This window comes from Equus caballus, chromosome 3, assembly GCF_041296265.1.
Source record: "Equus caballus isolate H_3958 breed thoroughbred chromosome 3, TB-T2T, whole genome shotgun sequence".
NCBI lineage: Eukaryota > Metazoa > Chordata > Mammalia > Perissodactyla > Equidae > Equus > Equus caballus.
The window spans coordinates 124,297,527-124,317,601 of NC_091686.1; the positions used below are offsets into that span (position 1 = coordinate 124,297,527).

At 47.9% G+C, this 20,075-nt stretch overlaps 1 protein-coding gene across 8 annotated transcripts in view; it reads right to left on the reverse strand.

Annotated features, from left to right (window-relative positions):
* The window catches only part of NSD2 (nuclear receptor binding SET domain protein 2), an 88,940-nt gene extending 72,169 nt beyond the window's left edge, over positions 1-16,771 (reverse strand). For 2 of the 8 annotated variants that reach the window (XM_070264050.1, XM_014738599.3), the window contains exons 1-2: positions 15,500-16,147; positions 13,780-13,898 (exon numbers count right to left, since the gene is read on the reverse strand). The gene's annotated coding sequence lies outside the window, so the exon portion shown is untranslated. Of the gene's footprint in view, positions 1-4,003; positions 4,370-13,779; positions 13,899-15,499; positions 16,148-16,578 lie in introns of those variants that run through there. The other 6 variants (XM_023638511.2, XM_023638512.2, XM_070264046.1 and 3 more) reach the window with 5 other exon arrangements.
* Positions 16,772-20,075: the final 3,304 nt, after the last annotated feature.

Below are 20,075 nucleotides of genomic sequence, written 5' to 3' on the forward strand. Positions count from 1 at the left end.
ACCTAAATGTAAAATGCAAAACAATAAAACTTCTAGAAGCTAACACAGGAGAAAACCCAGATGACCTTGGGTTTAGCACTGGCCTTTTAGATATAACACCAAAGGCAGAATCCATGAAAGAGATCAGTGATAAGACTTCATTTAAAAAGAAAAAATCTTCTGGGAGTATCTCTCTGTTTGCTAGATGGGATGCTGCCCTATTCATAAATCACTGAATAAAGCCAATTAGAACTAAAAAAAAAAAAAAAAATTCTGCTCTGTGAACAACGTCAAAAGAATGAAAAGACAAGCCACACACGGGAGAAAAGGTCTGCAAAAGACATATCTGATAAAGGACTGATATGCAACATATACAAAGAACTCTTAAAACTCAACAATAAGAAAATAAACAACACAACTAAAAAAATGAGCTGAAGACCTTAACAGACACCTCACCAAAGAAAGTATCCAGGTGGCAAATAAGCATACAAAAAGATGCTCCACATCATATATCATCAAGGAAATGCAAATTAAAACAAGATACCACTATACATCTATCAGAATGACCAAAATCTGGAACACTGACAACACCAAATGCTGGAGAGTATGTGAAACAACAGAGACTCCCATCCACTGTTGGTGGGAATGCAAAATGGTACAGCCACTTTAGAAGACAGTTTGGCGGTTTCTTACAAAACTAAACATACATTTACCATATGATCCAGCAATCTCACTCCTTGGTGTTTACCCAAGGGAGTTGAAAACTTATGTCCACACAATGGAATAATGGAATATTATTCAGAACTGAAAAGAAATGAGCTATCAAGCCACAGAAAGACATGGAGGAACCTTAAATGCATATTACTAAGTGAAAGAAGCCAATCTGAAAAGGCTACACACTGTATGATTCCAACTCTATGACATTCTAGAAAAGGCAAAACTATGCAGGAGATAAAAAGATCAGTGGTTGCCAGGGGTTCGGGGGAGGAAGGGATGAGCAGGTGGAACACAGAGGATTCTCGGGGCAGTGCAACCATTCTGTATGATAGTACAATGGTGAATACATGTCATTATACGTTTGTCCAAACCCATAGAATGTACACCAAGAGTGAACCCTAATGTAAACTACGGACTTTGGGTGACTATGATGTGTCAATGTAGGTTCATCAATCGTAACAGATGTACCATCTGGTGGGGAGTGTTGGTAATGGGGGGGCGGGGCTATGCATGTGAGGGGCAAGGGATATAGGGGAAATCTCTGTACCTTCCTCTTGATTTTGCAGTGAATCTAAAACTGCTCCAGAAACAATAAATAAAGTCTTCCCATCCAAAAGAATTTAAAGCAGTGACTCAAACAGTATTTGCAGCATTATTTCCAATCAACAAAGGAATAGATAAAATGTGGTATATCCATACAATGGAATGTTATTCAGCCTTAAAAAGGAATGAAGTTATGACACATGCTACAACAAGGATGAACCTTGAAAACATTATGCTAAGCCAAAGAAGGCAATCACAAAAGGATCAATACTGTATGATTCCACTTATATATGAAGTACCTAGAGTAATCAAATTCATAGAGACAGAAAGTAGGATGATGGTTCCAAGAGAATGGGGGAGAAGGGAATGGAGAGGTAGTGTTTAAAGGGTACAGAGTTTCAGTTCTGTAAGATGAAAAAGTTCTGCAGATGGATGGTGGTGATGGGTGCACAACAGTGTGAATGTGCTTATTACCACTGAACTGTACACTTAAAAATGGTTAAAATGGTAAATTTTTTTTTTTTTAAGATTTTATTTTTTCCTTTTTCTCCCCAAAGCCCCTCCGGTACATAGTTGTATATTCTTCGTTGTGGGTCCTTCTAGTTGTGTGGCATGTGGGACGCTGCCTCAGCGTGGTTTGATGAGCAGTGCCATGTCCGTGCCCAGGATTCGAACCAACGAAACACTGGACCACCTGCAGTGGAGCACGCGAACCTAACCACTCAGTCACGGGGCCAGCCCCTAAAATGGTAAATTTTATATTATGTATACTTTACTACCAAAAAAAAAAAAAATACTCTGCCCTCAGGGAGCTTACATTCCAATGGAGTTTCAGGAGAGACTAGGGAGGATGGGAGAAAAGCAATTTTCAAAAGGATAATAATGGAAATTTTTCCAGAGATGAGAGGAGATTCAACTATTTGAATTAAAAGAGCACCCAGAGTTCTGAGCAAAATATATAAAAACAAATCAATACCTAGACACATCATACTGAAACTAGAGAACATGAAGGGATAAAAAGAAAATCTTAAAACCTAAATACCCATAAATAACAAGTTAATTTGCCAGACTTCAGTACAAGAAGAGAAATGGTAACACAGACCATTATTTAGCCTCAACAGATAGGAGTAGATGATGGAGTCTCCTAAAAGTGTTAAGGGAAAATAACTTCCCATTTAAATTATCTTTCAAATGTGAGGCAAAATATATTTTCAGACATGCAAAGACTAAGGGAGTTTTATATATATTCTTTTCACAAAAGAAATGCTAAAAGAGGTACTGCAGCAAGAATGTAAAGTTAAAAGAAAAGGATGAAAAAGTAAGAGGAGAGTGGTCATTCTAAAACAGTTTTTATATATAAAAAGAACATGAGGCTTCCCTTCTCTCACTTATCTGCATTCCTTCCAGAAACCCCAATTAAAATGACAGTAAAGGAATTTCAAAAAAAGTATAAATCCACAAGGACAAAGACAACAGAGGAATAAGAGTTACAGATGTCAAAGGTGGGAAAGCTGATGTGGAGGAATCAAATCTATGTTAGAGACGTGCTATTGTAAAAGGAAGACTAGGGGCTGGCCCCGTGGCCGAGTGGTTAAGTTCGCGCGCTCCGCTGCAGGCGGCCCAGTGTTTCGTCAGTTCGAATCCTGGGCGCGGACATGGCACTGCTCATCAAACCACGCTGAGGCAGCGTCCCACATGCCACAACTACAAGGACCCACAACGAAGAATATACAACTGTGTACTGGGGGGCTTTGGGGAGAAAAAATAAAATAAAATCTTTAAAAAAAAAAAAAAGGAAGACTAATAACTTAATTTCTCTTATTCATAAATATTCTTCCCTTTAAAATGTCCTAAAATAACAAATGTAATATATAATCATTGTAAAAAGGAAAGACAACACTGAAACACTTAGAGTAAAAACTGAAAATATGGAGGGGCCAGCCCAGCAGTGTAGTGGTTAAGTTCACACACTCCACTTCGGTGGCCCAGGGTTCGCAGGTTCGGATCCCGGGCACGGACCTAGCACCACTTGTCAAGCCACACTGTGGCAACAAACCACATAAAACAAAGGAAGGTTGGCACAGATGTTAGCTCAGGGCCAATCTTTGTTATCAAAATAAAAAAATAAAAAACTGAAAATATGGAAGTTAAACCAGAAACTCACAGCTCAGAGTTATCAGTGGTTTTCCAAGGAAGCAGGAATGGGGTGGGGAGAGTTAAGCATCAGATTGCTGCTTTTTGTAATAAGCTCTTAAGAATTATGTAATTAATTCCTTACATTTCACACAATATATACAATATGACCTGACAGATTAAGTGGCTGGGGAAGCTAAGCAGACCCCTACAGAGCCACATGGAATAGAGGAGGGGTCCCCAACGTGGAGGGAAGGACAAAAGGAACAATCAACAGTCAGAACTAGTCACTGAGCACCAGGGCCTGTTCCAGCACTTGGAAACAGAGCAGTAAACAAAGCACGTAGCTTATTCTTGTGGAGCTAATATTCCTGAGGGAAGAGACAGAGATTTTAAAATATAGATATGATATGTTAGGGAAAGAGTAAAGAGAAAGATGGGATGGAGGGTGAGAAGGTGGCAGGAAGAACGTCCCTCCCAGACCAGGGCTAAGCAAGCCCCAAAGCTCCTTTCCCCAAGGCTCCGATGCCAGAGCCACACCAGGCCTCACTGTACCACCCTTCCAGTTGTTCAGATGTCCAGCCGCAGCCCACTCTGTTCATTCTGTGAATCTAACTGAGCAGAGAATCACCTTGAAGAGATCTCGATGCTGGGACAGTAGTAAGGCCTTCAGGACATGCCCCAGAGCCAAGCCAGGAGAGGAACCAAGCTCCAAGTCATTCCTCCAAGGAAAGGAGAGAGACTTAAATGGAAAATCAAAGTTTGCAAAAATAGTTTACATACACATACACCCTAACATTCCCTTGTTTTCTAACATTTCACACTAATCTATCTGGAAGATATTTTGGTTCTGCCTTCAGTGAATGATGACAGGATCTTCATTCTTATATCAAAGAACTCTATGTAAAGAACAACAAAATCAGTACAGTTTGCTAGAGAGCAGGAGCTGAGGGAAGTGACCACTCCGCTACTTCAAAAGAATTCTCTAATGAAAAGCTTTATTTCATAGAATTTAGAATTTACTTCCAGCAAAAGTTTTGCTTCTCTGCAGAAATGCATCTATGACAATGAAGACTTTCTAGCTGAACTGTTTCTTGTTTCATTTGGCTGCAAAAAAGCTTAGAGTCACAGGCAAAGCTCAATGTCAGCCTTGGGCCTACTCATCTGTGCTGCTTCTCTCCCCTGCAACCCCAATCTTAACCTTATGATGATACAGAAGTTGATATCTCTCCTGGTCCCGTTACTGAGTTTTGCTCTATATATTCTCAGTGTAATATGTCACACCTTTGGACCTCATACACCGCTGGGGTGGAGCACATAAAATGGTACAGGTGCTGCGGGAAACAAGCCAGCGGTTCCTCAAAAAGTTAAACAAGAGTTGCCATGTGACCCAGCAATTCCACTCCTAGGTATCTCCTCAAGAGAGAACTGAAAATATATGTTTATATAAAAACTTGTACAAGAATTTTCACAGCAGCATTATTCATAAAAGCAAAAAACAACCCAAATGTCCAACAACTGATAAATGGATAAAAGAAATGCGATCTATCCATACAACGGAATATTCAGCCATGAAAAGGAATGAAGCACTGAGACATGCTACAACATGGATGAACCGTGAAAACATTTATGCTGAGTGAAAGAGGCCAGTCACAAAAGGCCACATATTGTATGACTCTGTTTAAATGAAACATCCAGAACAGGTAAATCCACAGAGACAGAAAGTATGATGGTAAGTACCAGGGGCTGGGGGATGAGTGGGAATGGGGAGTGCCTGCTCGATAGGTACGGGGTTTCTTACTGAGAAGATGAAAATATTCATGGGGCCAGCCTGGTGGCGCAGCGGTTAAGTGCGCACGTTCCGCTTCTGCCACCTGGGGTTCGCCGGTTTGGATCCCGGATGCTGACATGGCACCACTTGGCAAGCCATGCTGTGGTAGGCGTCACACATATAAAGCAGAGGAAGATGGGCACAGATGTGAGCTCAGGGCCAGTCTTCCTCAGCAAAAAGAGGAGGATTGGCAGCAGTTAGCTCAGGGCTAATCTTCCTTTAAAAAAAAAAAAAGAAAGAAAGAACTCAAGATGTCCCAGAATCAAAAGGTCAAAAAGACTCATCAAGTGCCCAGCATAATAAATGCAAAAGAGACCTACACGGGGTGGGGCCGGGGCGGGGGGAGAGGGGGAGAGGACAGGACACAGACATAATGGGTCACATGCAAAGAATCAGAAACCCTGATAACGTTAGGTTTCTTAAAAAGAGAAAACACGCATGGAAAGCCCAAAAATAATGAAGCTATGTCTTCAAGTTTTTGAGAGAAATTATTTTCAATCTAAATTATATGCCCAGCCAAGCTATCAATCAAATATAAGCACAGAACAGATCATTGTAGCATGCAAAGTCTCAAAAAATGTTGCCTCCCACACATTCTAAGATAACTACCAGAAGATATATCACCAAAAATGAAGGTAAATCACAAAAGACATGAGACCCAAAAAACAGGTGGTCCATCTCAGAGAGTAAGAATGTACAGCTGTGCCTCAGGCCTATGGAAGAGTCCAGTCTGGAGCAGGAAGACAACCAGCTCCCAGAGGAAGGTCTCCAAGAAAAAAACAAGGAAATGACAGTCAACTGTAACTAACCATTGCAAAAGGCTTTTTATACAGTTCATTTGGAAAACCTGGGCTAGGTTAGTAATAGATGCACGGAAAACCAAGCAAATAGAAAAAGAACATAATTATTTCCACCAGGAAAACAAAAAGCCATACAAGAAAGTAAATATTACCCATCACAGTGCTTTAGCTGACCGATCTTAACAGCTGACAAATATTCACTTAAACCAAAAAGTATTATAAAACTGTGGTGGATTAAAGATGGCCAAAAATTGTTTGCCACCCCGCCCCCCACCAAGAGATAAAGTCTATTTCTCCACACCCTTGTGTCTGGCCTGGGCCTGTGATTGCTTTCACCAAGAGAATATGGCAAAAGCGATGCCAAGCCAGAGCCAGCCTAGCCTTTACAAGGACCGGCAAGTTTCAGTTCCTCCTCCATGGAACCTGCCACAAGGCTATGAGGAAGCCCAAGCAGCCTCATGGGAAGGCCCATATTGGGGAGAATTAAGGCCCATGTCCAACAGCCCCTTTCCAGCCAATAGCCAATAACAACACACCAGCCACACAAATAAAACAAGCTGACACCACCTAGGGCAAAAACAAGCTAACCCTGACACACCATAACCAAATTGCAAAACTAAATAAATAATGTTGTTGTATTTTCAGCCACTAAGTTCTGGAATAGCTTATAACGTAGGAATAGATAACCAAAACACCACAATATTGGGAAGAAGTGGAGAAGGGGAAGTAGGAGGTCAGGAGGGAAAGAAAGCTAAATTCTTATCTCCTGCAGATAGAACGTGACACATAAAATATAAACCTGAAAGTTCCCAACTCAGCAAAGCAAGCAAGTTTTTTTTTTTTTATGTACAGATATCCCAAGAAACAGCTGAAAGAGTAAAGCAGTTGCCTTGGTGGAATAGGGAGGCAGAGCGAGGCAAAATACTGTTATATTTTGTTATGACCCTCAGAGTAAACTGTCTTTAGAGTACCTGGTTCAGTTTGATAAAAGACAAATTGGAAATATACCCAAACATTTTGGTTGGTGAGATTATAGTTATAAGTTTCCTTCTACTTTTCTGTATCATACAAATTTTTCATAAAACATATTTTCCGATTATAAAATTATTATTAATAATAATTAAGCTTTTTATTTTTGCCTCAATGATGTGTTAAAAAATTGCACACCCATGAAAATAAGACTTTTATAAACTCTAGGCTGGAACTCACAACTCAGTTTCGGCTGCATCATACCCTGCCCATCATTCCTGTACCAGAAACTCACAAAGAGATACAAGGGCTGAGGGGTGTCGGGATCTGGGTAGCTAAGAAAAATCAGCTCCGAGATCTCTGGCCCATAGCAGAGAACAAGAGAAGCAGTCGGTGGAGACCAAGGGAGGCAACAATGGTTTCTATGAGACAAGGACAGCCCACAAAGAGGACACAGTCAAGAACAGTGGCCAGGCTCAAGTGGCCAGCAGCTCTACTCAAACACCCAGTGTGTGCCCTTTACGCACCAGTGTTATGCTCAGCCCCAAGGAGTCCTCGAGGGGCAAAATGTAAAGCAAGGGCAAGGTCCTATTAAAACACATTTTTCACTTCTAATGGGCCACTAAGACACAGATTTCCTCTATCACAGAAGTTTATCAACCTACAAAAATTACCAGGGCCCCTCTCCAAAGGAAGCAGAGAGGGTAATGTCCTAAGATTTATTCTGTTACTATTTCTTCTGAACCAGTAGATAGCTCTCAATAACACTCCACTGACTCACGGCAGGGGCCTGACAGTGGGGCACTGGTGCTGCCCTGTTTCTGCCCTTTACTGATATACTCTGCTAATTCACAGAGATCCCTAAAGCAGCCAAGAGCATACTGGTATCTGAGAAAAGCACACGAGCTTAGCCTCCAAAAGGTAGACACTGGACACACAAGAATCACTATTATTTTTTTCAAAGTTACAAGCAGTTGAATTTTAAAGAAATAAATTCTTAATGCAGATTTCAGAACTCAACAGAAAAGAACCCAAGAAACTGTTAACATGATACATAATCCTGACTCATCTTCCACAAATAAAGTACACAATTTTCAGATACAGAATAAAAAGGATAAAAACCTAACACACAACTTTCTCAGTCTCTTTTGTAAGCTTTTAAACTGGGTAGTGGTGCTTCCACTGAAATATGCTTTTTCTCTCCCACTTGAGGAAGAGTAAGTTGCCTGAAGTCAGACATTCTCTAAGCTCTCGTGTCAGTTCACACTGCCATCTCAGACTCTCACGTGAAAGAATTTGAACAGATGAGAAGCAAGGGGCCTCAACACCCAGACACCAGATAGGGCTCAGCAACATGCAGGTCACACACAGACCAAAACCTGAGGGCTTCTGAGCTGGCCACACTCCCTCCTCGCCATCCTCAAGTCTGAAGTGTGCTGCCAGCTCTCTGGTCTGGCTACAGTAATAGCGTTCAGCGCTGATATGACAGGCAGTCATCCATTCACCTCATGTACACTGAGTACCTGCTGGTGCAGCACAGTCCTAGAGACACAGAAATGAACGAGAGACAAGCACCCTGCCTTATGGAGCTTCCACTCAACCAAGAAGGGCAGGTGGGGGACAATAAACAAGGTGATGACTGCAGTGGAAAATAATCAGCCAGAGGGGATCAGGAGAATGTACAATTTCAAATGGGGGAATCAACATGGGCTTCACAGAGAAACTGTGCAAAGCAGTTTGAGCAAAGCAGTGAATAAAATTTTTAAAAATTCCTTATAGGCTTCTCCTTGTTTCTGAAAATTGAAACTGAAGTAAATGTAAATGCTTACCGAAAGAATATCTTGTCTGGACAGTGAATGGCACTTCCATCCATCTGGTTTTGTCAGACAAAAACTTAGGGGCCATCACTGACACCTCTCCCCCAACATCTCTCATACCCCAAACAACAGTTTTATTCCAGAATCCTTCCTAGCTAAGCCTATCTACTTCTCTCCACACCCACAATCTCAATGCTGGCCCACCACCACGGTAGTCTTTCACCAGGACTACCACCACGGTCTCCTAACTGGCTTATCAATGAGCAAACTAGCAGGGAGTAGTTCTCAGCATCGAGAGCATCAGAATCACATGAAGGGCTTGTTAGAACACAGATTGCTGGGCCCCACTCCAGAGCTTATGACTCAGTAGGTCGAGGGAGGGCCTGATAATCTGCATTTCTAAGAAGTTCCTAGGTGATTGACGCTGCCAGTCTGGTGACCAGACTTTGATAACCACTGAACTAGGTTATGGTACAGTAACAAGCCCAAATCTTTGGGTTTCTGTCTTGCTCATACTACCTATCTGTGTGTTTCCACAATTAGAGACAGAAAAAGGGAGTGTGATAAAGCAGACATCTCTTAGAGCTTCCAGTCAGAAGTTACATGTCACTTTTCACTGTCCAAAGCAAATCATGTGGCCAAACCAAATTTCAAGGGGGCAGGGCTGTTCCATCCTAGAGTACCCAAAGCAGGGATAATTGGAAAGACTCTAACCAGAACAGGCGGTAATCACAGATTAGTCTCCTGTACCCACTCTTCACTCTTCCCTAACCCTCCCATCACCAACTCTGCAGAGGACTCTCAGAAATGCACTTCCCAAAGAAAATAGATTCACATTACACCCACTCCCCCTGCTTAAAACACTTCCAGGGCCTCACATTGCTCTTAGGATGTAAATCCTTAATACAGCCTAAAAGAACCTGCCCCCCACCACCTCTGCAGCCTTGTTTTGCACAGTTACCCTCACCCTCTGCTCCAGTCAAACCAGCCTTCTTTCCACTCCTACCGTGGAGTCTTTGCACAGGTTGTCCCCTCATGTGGAATATTCATGCCCACCCTCTACCAAGCACTCTTCTGCTCTCTGCTCCAGCGTCAATCCCATCAGGAAGTCTCCTGATACTCAGTCCCCAGTTAGGTATAAGCTCCCTATGGATGCTACTAGAGACACCAATCTTTCCTTCATGACCCTTTTTTTTTCTTTTTCTTATGGAGAATTCTGAAGACACACATAGGTAGATAGAAAAGGGGGAGCCCCACATACCCATACCACCATCAACCTAGGCCAGTCCCGATCCAGCCACACACTCACCGCTCCTTCTTCACAGAAATGTGAAGCAAATCCCAGATGGTGTATCACTTCACCAGTAAATACCTGTATGCATCTCTAAAAGGTACAAATTCTTTTCTTAAACACAACAAAACCACTATGGTAGCTAAAGAAATAATAAAAATTCCTCAATAACCAATCTAACCACTGTTCCAATTTCTAATTGTCTCAAATATTGTAAGTGGTGTTTAGTCGTGTCTTTAACTAATTGGCCTGTCTTGGATGCAAATAAGCCCTACATAGTGCAATTAGTTGATGTGCCTCCAATCTCTTATCATCTACAGCCCCCTTCTTTTTTTTCCCTTATCGAAGAGATCAGATTACTGGTCTTTTAGTTTCCCACATTCTGAGTTCCACCAATGGTGATGCTGCACTGTAGTTTAACATGTTCCCTTCCCCCACGTATTTCCTGTAAATTGGTTGTAGGACATAGAAACTTGATCAGATTCAGGTTCAATTATTTGGCAAGACTATTTCACAGGTTTTTCAAAGCTGTCATCTTTTTGTCCAGTGTCTCTCCCCTGTTTCATCCCCCTCACAGGTCTGGAAACTCCACGGAACCAAGGACATAGGTTTTGGCTCATCACAGGCACACAGCTGATACTCAATGAATGAAGAAATGTCTGACAGAAGTACACTGCCACACTAACAAAAATATTATGGCCCCCCTTCCTATTCACATATAGATAGTGACACGTTAAAATGTCCCCTGAGAGGCAGAACAGTAAGTTCCCAGAGTACAGAAGCAGAGGTCAGGCCCTGCAGGAGTTCTAATTACTTACAGCCTTGTGACTTTGGGTCATTACTTAACATCTTTGGGATTCAGTTTCCTGCTGTGAGGAGTCAATGAGATGAGGTAAAGAAGATTTGCTGCTCAAAGCTTCACAGGGAGAAGCTCTACACAGATGGCACCAACTTCAAATCTTTGGGGGGAAGCAACACAGAAGCCTCTTATTTCTAACATAGATCTCAATTTTAAAAATCTAGGAATTCACATTTTTATGAAATAAAAATCTTTAGAGAAAAAAAGAAGACTCAAAAGCTATTTCAACTTGTTAACTGAATGGCTTTGGGCACTGCCTGAAGCCCAGAAGACAAGTGAGAGGGTCTTCGTCTTGAAAAATTCACAACCTGGAAAAGAGGGAGGAGAAAGAGCCCACACAATGTGCTGTCAAGACAGGACCTAGCATTCTCAAAGAAACGACAAACTTGGGAGCAGAGAAAAAACAAATGCACAGGGTGGCACAGAGCTGGCAACACTGGTGGAGACAGAGACGAAGGCTGGGCCACAAGAGAAGCACGGCAACGCCAAACAGGTCAACTTAGGGAGAAGCAACAGCACATGCAAAGACCCATGGGATAGAGCATGGTTCACCACTAGAGCTGCAGCAGCGTGACAATGAGATCTCAGAACAGCCACGAGGGACTGGCCAGCAAGGATGCTAGAAAAACACACAGGGATCAGACATCACGCTCAAGATCTAGGGCTTCCTCTTAGGGGTGAAAAGTAAAGCACCAGGGATACACATTTGCAGCTGGTAGATGAGACCAGAGCTGCTTTTTGGAAGGAACAGAGGTAGGTCAGAAACTAGGCCCAACTTCCCTTACACTAGTTCACAGTGAGATAAAAATGGTGCCCCATTCATCCAATCTTTCAAATCAAATTGTGAATACTAGAATCACCTGGGCCAACTCTTTCCTCCTACTCTGAGCCCCATGCTGTGACCTAGTTCATCAGTGTCGCTTTGGCCCCCTCTCTTGCATCTGTCCACTCTTCCCCCTACCTACTCTGCCTTGGGAAGGCCACTGTTCTCTAGCACTGGTCCACGAGCCTCCTTTCTGACCTCTGTCACCTGCCCATGGCCCTCCATCTTTCCAACCTCACACCAGGGCAAGCATGCTCATGCCACTCCCCTTCACCCAAACAACTTCTGAGATATATTATACACCCGACGTCATACAAGGGGCTAAGGGTCTGTTCATTCAAAGTCACTGAATGAATGACTGACAGTGACTCAAGTACCATTCTAGGCACTGAGGGTATGACAGCAATCAAAGCCAAAAGGAGAAAAATCCTCGCCCTTACAGTCATCTCAACTTAGTCAGGAACACACACAAAAAATAAGTAAAACACACATAACATCTGAAGATAAGTGCTATGGAGAAAAAGCTAAGGCAGATGGGGAGTGCCAGATGGGCAAGAGAGTATTTTAAATCAGTGGTCAGGAAAGGTGCCTGAGATGGGGAAGTTGGAGCAAAGACTTAAAGGCAGACAAGAAGTAAGCCACGCAGGTGTCCAGGGAAGAGCATTCCAGTCAGAAGGAACAGCAAGCGCATCAGCCCGAGGCCAAGTATTGCTGCAGTGTTTGAGGCAGGACAGAGGCCAGGATGGCTGTAGCAGAATGAGAATGGAGAGTGGGAAAGGGGGCTGAAGCACAAAGTGCTCAAGACATACCTACGAGGGCCTCCCAAAACAGGCAAGGAACCAAGGGTAGCTTTCTAGGAGTGAGCTCCAAGCTGAGAGCTGAAGTAGAGGGAATTAACAGGAAAAGCCAGCTGTGCCCACAGATGCATTGGGGTGTGTGCAGTGTGTATATGGAAGTGGGGTGGAGAGGAGAGGCAAAAACTGACCATGCAAACGCCCAAGGGAAAAGCATGGAAGCAAGAGATGGGCTGAAGAAATCAGGTGAGAGCAAAATAAGAAGGGCAGTGAGAGGCAGAAAGCCCGGCGAGAGACTGGTCTTGAACCCCAAGGGCAGTGGAGATCCTTGAAGAGTGGGGCCTCACATGATCACATGGGCATTTCAGAAAGGCCAGGCAGGGTATAGAGAGCTAACTGAGGGTACTAAAACTGAAGTCAGAAACACACTTTCTGATCTGTCAGCCTCTGTACTACAGCAGCAAAAACACATAAACTTAATTCATATCAACGTTTTCAATGACAACCCAGTCAACTTAAAAATGGAGGTCCCAACTCCTTCCAGTAAGATAAAACACTGTTTCTCTAGACACTCACTGAGGAAGTCTCATTACTGGGGGTTTTGAGCTGTAGGCCAGCATTCAGCTCAACCAACACTCTGCAATTTCTATCCTCATATATTTTGTTGAGATATACCCTTAAGTATTACAGAAATTAAGATGTTTTGAAAACTCATCTTTGGCCATTTGCTTTTTGGAACACAGGCTCAAGAACAAAATTAATTTGAGGTCTGTCTGGATTTTCTAAACTAGCAAACCAAACTTCATCAAATCAATCAACTCCTGCAAAAGCTATACTGCAACCAACACACAAATGCAAAATGCTGACAAATCCCTGGGGTAACCAACTTAAGTCTTTTTCTCCCCAAAGTGCTTACTGTAAATAACCATTCTTGAAAAAGAAATTAACAAATCATATAAAGATAGTTTGTAAAGTATGAACCTAATCCTCTAGAACTTACATGTCACCTCTTTTGTATTTTGTATACTTTATACTCTTTTTACCTTGCCCAGTGATACAGAGAAGTGCAGTAGAAACATCACTGCCTGCTTCATCTTGGCGGTAGGTACAGGTCTCTTCTATTATTTATTGTACTTATATGCTTGCAATGCTTCATAATTAATTTTTATTTAACATTTGAGTTAGCTACTATGAGAAGAGGAAAAGAAAGGAAACAGCTCTACCTGGCAAAAACGGTCTTAGCTCCCCAGTGAAAGCACGGCGAACTTAGGGCACCCCCTTACTTCTCATACTCCGTTTCTTCTAGAGGGTTCCTTTCTGCTCCAACATGACAGGCCAGATACTGGAATTAAAATGGACTGTTTGTTTATCCTAAGTTATACGCCCATTTATTCAGCATTTACTAAGTGCTTGCCATGAGGAGGCACCATCAGAGGCCAGGGTGCCCAAGGCTATGAGATTCCTACCTCCGAGAGTTCATCCAACAGGCGAGAAAGTTCACATATGGCCACTAAAAGGTTGGACACTCTGTGCTTAAAAAGGGAAGACAAGCAGTGGGCTACACCCAACAAAAGTTCATGCAAAGGCCTGAAGTCAGGACAGGGCACTACATATTTGGGGAACAAAGACACATTTATTGCAGTCTGGTAAAAGAGAAGAGTGAGGCTCAGGAGGCTAGGATGCACATTCAAAACTACATACATTCTATAACCAAGCAGTTCACCTCCAAAAAAAGAAAACATGTATACCAGAATATGTGAGTACAGTCTTATACCTTCAGTTCCTGCTGATTAACTAAAGCATTTATTTAGAAAGGTTATCTGTCCAGATTGAAAGGGCATGGCAAAATAAATTTGGATTATGAACTTCAGCACTACCTTACCACATCCTTTTATATGTGCTTGGTGACAAGAATCCTATATCTTCTATAGCACACATTTTATTACAGCGCTTTCTGTCCTCTCACCAGCACTTCTTAGTAAGTCCAATTCCACCTATTTTTACATCTTACACTGAAGCATCAAACCATAAAAAAGTAAGTAACTAATTAGTTTACATTCTGCCATATGAGTAAACCTTTGAAAGTTGGACTACTTATAGGCGAGGAGATCCAAATAGGTGGAAGGCTCGACCCACTCTTCTTTAACTAAGCCACAGGGTCTCTAATTCCTGACTTCTAATTCTTGCAATTCTGACTTCCTCTTCATCTAGTTCCTCACATTTAAGCAGGTACAGTTCTAACAGTCCTGAAAAAATCGGTTGCATGAAAACCATAAGCCCAGTAGCCACACCTGGTAGTCTGTTTACCTTACTGTTTTGCTCTGTATGTCTCCCCACATTTCAATTTATGTTTACACACTACATATGAATATATCACATATGTGCACATAGAAGAATAAATTGTCCATCGTTCTCCAAAATTCATAAAGTTACTTATCTGATACTCTTCAATTGGAAGGTTTACCTCTGGAATCAGAGGCCAACCTGATTGGTAGTAATGCAGTCAGGAGGGGAGGATTTTTGTACTGAATACAGCAGAGTTCTTCACAAAAGCTTACCCAAACGCACAACCTTGCAGTACGCCCTCACTTTACCAGCCATCAGCCCAGAACTGAAGGCTGCTGGGCGTCTGAGAAAATGGAAGAAAAGGAAAGGAAATGACTCAAAGTAATCGTGCTTAAGGCATGAGTCCTCTCCACTTCCAGCCGGCAGTTTAGATTTGAACTATGGCCCGTTGTGGGGTGTAGGAGCACACACCAAGCACACAAGGAAAGGGCTGTGCTAACACGACTTGCTTCCTTCATGTCATTGTTTGGAGTTGCGCTTTTCTAATATTGTTGCTCTCACCACATTGAAATACGTAACTAGGACATTTAAAACATTTGGGAAAATAAAAGACAGTCCCAGCTGCCCAAACGGGATGGCTTCTGACTTATTTTTTACCTTGATCATCTTGCTTAAAAAACACACAAAATAGAGTCAAGATAATCGATGCGAGACACCAATGGGAGGGACTTAACTTGCCGAGTGATTAAGGAACACACGTCTTGGTGTTTAACTCATTTAAAAGTCAAAGCCTTGCAAGTCTGAGCGTGGGTTGTCAGCGCCAGGAACTTCCCTAACCCGCTCCGAGCTCACGCCCCTCGCGCCGGGCTGCTCCCCGCAGGTCCTGCTACCGCGCGCACACACGCGCACACGCGCGCGCCGGAGCCCTAATTATCGGCCTGAAGATGATTAACTTCGGAAGGTCGCCGCGATACTAAGTTTCGACTTGAATGTCAAGCCCGCGGCTGGCCCGTCCCGGGCGCCGAGGGAGCAGGCGCGAACCGGCGGCGGGGCCACGCTCTCGGCTCCCGAACTCGAGACCGGCTCTTTTTAAATGCCGAGATTTTAACCGCCCTTCCTGCGGGCGGCGCGGAGCCGGCCGTGCGGTCGCGGCGCGTTCCTGCGCGGCTGAGCCGACGGCTGCCGGCGGCCGGGCGGGGCCCCGCGGCCCCTCCACCTGCCAAGGCCCGGCCGGCTCCCCGGCGCCCGCGCTGACCAACGGCCGGCGTCCGCGCCGCGAGTGTCACCCAGGGACCCTCCGCAGACAAAAAGCGCCTCCCCCGGCCGGCCCGCCCCTCCCACCGCCGGCCCCGGCCCCGGCCCGCGCCTCACAAAGGCCGGCCCGGCCCGCCCGGCGCCGCCGCCGCGAACAAAGGCCGCCCGGCCCGCAGGCCGGCACAGGTGCAGCCGCCGGCGGCCGGGCCCAACATGGCCGCGCCCGCCGCCCGCCCGGCCCCGTTAGCCGCGGCCGCCCCCCGCCCGCCGGCCTCCCCAGCCCTCCGGCGCCTCGGCCCCTCAGCCCCGCCGCCCCTCGGCGCCTCGGTCTTCCGACCCCGCAGCCCCTCGGCGCTTCGGCCTCCCGACCCTGCAGCCCCTCGGCGCCTCAGCCCCGCAGCCCCTCGGCCCCTCAGCCCCTCAGCCCCTCAGCCCCTCAGGCCCGCGGCGGCCGCGGCGGTTGGGCCGGCGGTTCCAATGACCTGTTGTGCGTCGCATCCTCCGGCGGCGGCTCTCCGGGCGCGGCGGCTCCGGCGGCGGCGGCGGACCGGGGAGGGGGCCGGGGCCGCGGGGGAGGGAGGGCCGAGGGAGGGGAGGGGGCGGCGGCGGCGGCGGCGGCGGGCGCAGCGCGGCCAGGCCGAGGCTCTCCGCGCGCGGCGCCGACCCCGCCCCCGCGCCTCCCGCCCGCCGCCGCCGCCGCCGGGCCGCCGCCGCCTCGCAGAAGCCGCGGGAAAGTGCGCGCCGCTGATTGGCTGCCGCGCTCGCGGGCTGCGGCCGGGCTTTTCAAATCCGCGCCGGGCGGGGGCGGCGGCCGGGGCCGGGCGGGGGGCGAGGGGCGGCGGCCGGGCGGGGGCCGCGGGCCGCAGGGCGGGGGGCGCAAGGCGGGGGCCGGGGCCGCGGGACCCCGCGAGCCGCCTCAGACCAGCGCCGAGCGCGCGCCCCGCTCCCGCTACTCGGCCGGGCGCGCGCCAGGCTGCGGCTAAACCGAAAGCCCGGAGCCCGGAGCCGGAGTCCGGAGCGCACGAGCGCGCGGTGACGTCACGGCCACGCGCCCAATCGCCGCCCGCGAGCCCGGGGCGCGCGGCCGAGGAGCGGGGACCTGGGCCCGCGGCGCCGCTCTCTCCGCGCCGCCCGGCGTCCACACGCGCCGCGCGCGGGAGCCGTCCGCGGCCGGTGTGGGAGGTGCCGCAGGGTCAGCCCACGTTCGTCGCGGACCCGGCGCCCAGCGGGTCGTCCGTGCCCCTGCTTCGGGGGTGGAAAGGAGGCGCCCGGGGCAGTAAGCGCGGTGGCGCGGGGCTTGGTCGTGCCGCCCCGATCGATTGGGGAAGGCGGAGGTCAAGTTCCACCTGCCCCCGCGCGCGCGGAAATCCAGCTGGAATTGCAGGGGAGCGCTCTGGAGGGGGCTCCGGGTACCGCAGAGAAGGGTGCAGAGGCCCCCCGCATGCTTGCGCTCCTGGAACCTGCATTACAGACTTGGCATAGGTGGCCACGACTACAGGAAACGGGGAAAACAGGCTCGAGAGAGACTGGCCGCCACGGTGGTGTTGGGTCTTTCTGTAGAGTATCTGTGGGCATGAATTCAGCCGTTCCCCCACCTCCCGGGCTCGAGTCTGGACCGGAGCTGAGTGCCGTGGGGTATCCGTGGTTAGAGCCAGGACTCAGGGTCCCTGAAACTGCTGGGGGGCGTGCCATACCAGTGAGGCTAGGGTGGGGTAGAGGGGCAGGGCAGGAGTGCCAGCGTGTGGTCAGAGTCCAGCTTTGGGAAGGTCACTGCGGCTGTGGTGAGGACAGTGGGCTAGTGGCGTGGAAATGTGCCACTCGAATGCCCTTTCAAGGAGGGTCTTCCTGACCAGCCTCCAGCTGCCAGCTCCTGCAGGGTCTGCCTCAGCTGCAGAGAGCCACCTCACTACTGATCTCGCCCTTCCCTGGGACAGTCACATCCATGACTGAAGGCATGGAGTACCAAGACCTGGTCAGTTCTGCCAGTGCCGGACTCGGGTAGGCAGCACTCAATTCAGGGAAGCTGGCACGTCAGACTTCCCCGCCTCAACCAGCCACAAGCTTCAGCTGCTTCCCATCACAGCATCAGAGCTGGGACTGCCCAGGGCATGCCAGGTCCTGGAGGAGGCCCTGCCCAGTGTCCCAGCTGAAAGGGATTGGGAATTGTTGACAATTCCATTCCAGAACTAAATGGTGAGGTCCTGCTGCGTGCTGCACTTCGGCATCCTGCACAACCAGAAGAGACATCCTTTTCCCAGCAGCCTCTGCCAGGATGTACCTCAGCCCACTGGGAGCCCTGGAAGGTGTCTAGCTGGGCGGTGGCCCATTCATATTTGCATTTGGCTATCCTCAGGCTGTGGCGAGAATAGGTGCCCTCTCTGGGCCCTTGGATCCCTCTGGGGCACAAGCCTGAAGACTGGCTGCCTCCCCAGTGCCTTTTAAGCCCTTGCAGTACAGGAAATACCACCATATCTCACTTGAGTTCAGAGATTTGGAGTTGAGTCTTCTCTTCTGAAAAAAAACTCTACATCGAGAATAGTGCAATCAATTTGTAAATTTATTCAAAACATGCAAGTGTGTGTTTGGATTTTCTTGAAAAAAGTTATTCGGGGCTGGCTGGTCTTTTCTCGCCCAGTGCAGGCCTCCCTGGGCCCAGGCCGGCTGTCTCACAGAGGGTCTGAGCCCTTGTCAGCCAGCCTGGGCAGGTGGACAGCCCCCACCACACACACACCAGGGGACTGGCCCCGTGGAGAGCGTATTCCCCAGGACCTGTCACCCTCCGTCAGTGGAAGAAGAAAGACACTCCACATGACTGCAGGAAGCCCCAACAGGTAGGCCCTCGTGGGCACACGTGGCCCTCGCAGGCACTCACACCTGAGGCCCGCACGCGGGCAGCTGTTCCTCGGGAAGCTACTTCGGTGCACACCCAGCTTGGAAGCTCTGAGAGCCTGGGAGGTTTCCCCAGCACCACAGACCGAGAACACAGGCGTTCTTGGCGAGCAGGCCGCAGGCAGGCAGGCGAGAGCCATGAGAGGCCAAGCCCCAAGCCTGGTGGGCCCAGAGGGGTGGGAGGCACTCAAGTGACGGCAGCAGCTGGGGCTGAACCTTGTTTTGGTCTCTCTGAGGCTCTTGTCATTTTTCTGAATGAAAACACAGGGGCCAGCCCGTGGGGGAGCATAAGTTCACGTGCTCCGCTTCTGTGGGCCGGGGTTCCCTGGGTTCGGATCCCGGGCACGGACCTACTCACTGCTTATCAAGCCACACTGTGGCAGGCACCCCACACTGAAGTAGAGGAGGATGGTCATGGATGTTAGCTCAGGGCCAATCCACCTCAAAAAAAAAAAAAAAAAAAACCCTCTGTACTCAGAGTGGGACGATTGCTTACAACGGAGGGACTGGGAATCCAGTCTTGACATAAAGTAGTGACCACAGACAACAGGCTTTTCAGAGGGCAAGGGCTCCTTGCTTTAGCCTGTTGGGGTTCAGCTGCCCTCTATCTCGGCTCGCACCTGCTGCCCCCCCACCCCCCAACAAGAACCTCTCAGGCCGAGGTCCAGCTGGGCAAGGCATTTAGGATCAGGGTACCTCAGGCCTGCCTGCTGGCTCTGGGACCAGCCCTGCAGCCATGGGACAAGGGGTCAGGGGGAACTGGAAGTCCCCTGGCAGCAAGGTCTGCAGCCACACCACCTCTGGCTGCCTGCCATCCATTAACCGCCCACTCCGGGCATACAGCTCTAGGAGGCACAGTCCACTCTCCCCTCCACCTTCTCTGTGTGGCCCTGGCTGAAGCCTGCTCTGCCTCCCTGCTCCTCTCCTCCACGGGTCCTACAGCTCATGGCCTGGACCTCCCTGTGAGAGCTGCCGCCAAAGGCAAGACCCAGGCCCCTTAAGCAAATGAGCCCCTGAGCCCTGTCTTGGCCTCCCAATCCCCCATGAGGGTCAGAGTCCCCCAGGGGCCAGGCTCATTGCTGTTTCCATG